Here is a 1547-nt window from a genome sequence, read left to right on the forward strand (position 1 = left end):
ATTATGGCCAGCCGGTTCCGTCTGTTGCTGACAGCCATCAACCTGGCAGAATATAAACTCAACTATGTTGTTCTGTGCTGCTGCATTCTGCACAATTTTTTAAGGAAATTTTCTGGTAACCAGTACCTGCAGCCTATTGGGCCTGAGGCCGGACTCAGGCTTCCAGAACTGACAGGGCTGGATCATGCCCTTCCTGGCTTAGCCCCCCAAACAGCACGTGAGGTGCGTGACCGCTATGTCAGCTATTTTAATGGTAGGGGGGCTATTCCAATGCCAGCTGACCAATAAAAAAAATCTTTTTCTTGAAATATGTCTTGTCTGTTCAAATTTTTAAGTTTGGTTCTTGTTTGCTTTTCACGTTGCTTGTATCCTACATTGTCCTAATTCAGGGATATGCAATTGGCCAACCTCCGGCTGGTGCAAAACTACAAGTCAATCATGCCTCTGGGTCTCATGCTTGTGGCTGCCAGTCTTGCTATGCTTCATGGGACTTGTAGTTCTGCAACAGCTGGATTTCCACTAATTGCATATTCTTGTCCTAGTGCATTTGTATAGCAAAGTGGTTTTTGACAATAGGAAATAAGGCCCTTTGTGACAGAAAACACAAAATGACTTTACAAACTGGTATTGAGTATTGAAAGAAGTAGACACACACATTTTTTATTTATTTTTTATTTTTTAATAGTGCACATTAAAACCAGTGCCTCTTATTTAGATCTTTTTTTTTTAATTCTTTTTTATTTTTTTTGTGAAATTGGTTTTTAAAAAATATTTTTTTTTTTTTTTTTTTTAAATTATTATTTTTATTTTTTTTTTTTTAATATATCAAAAATACAATTATCACTAAAATTTAAAATAATAAAATCAGATTTTGAACTATTTACATCAAACAAGGGGTAAAGCCAAATTTTGAAGATGCACACCAAAAATTGGTAATGTCAACATGTGCTATGTACCATCATGAGTGATCAATGGACGTGTTTGGTGTGTGCAATCCCTTCCTCTCTCATACTAGAAGGAGGAAGGGTTTGCAAACACCAAATGCGTCCATTGCGATCCTCTGATGGCACATAGCACATGTTGACACACCGTGTGCATCTTCAAAATTTGGCCTATAAAAATCTTGTAACAACCTTAAAAACTTTTGGGCAAGGAAATGAAGGACATGATCGATTGTGGTTTAGGGGAAAAGGGGCTTATATTCTCCCTAAAACATCGATCATGTCCTTCATTTCCTGCCTCATAGGGACCAGCTGCTGTTGAATGCCCAGGATTTATTGTTGCATGGCCTGGATGTTGCTCTCCATGATGTCGATCCTGGCATTCCAGGCCATGATCTGCCCTATCAGCCTGTGGGCACTGTCCGATGTAAATGGCTCGGCTACCACAACCAGATCATCACCTAAAAACATGTGTAGAAAAAAAAATTGGTTAACATATACAGTCATTAATTGTTTAGCTTAAGCTGGGTTGTCAGACACTCACTTTCACTCTCCTCCACATCTAGCCCTGGGCTCGGCTCATCCAGTGGAGCTACGGAGCTTGGT

The sequence above is a fragment of the Lithobates pipiens genome, unplaced genomic scaffold, assembly GCF_037356315.1.
Source record: "Lithobates pipiens isolate NorthernLeopardFrog02 unplaced genomic scaffold, aLitPip1_a1.2 Scaffold_10, whole genome shotgun sequence".
Classification (NCBI taxonomy): Eukaryota; Metazoa; Chordata; class Amphibia; order Anura; family Ranidae; genus Lithobates; species Lithobates pipiens.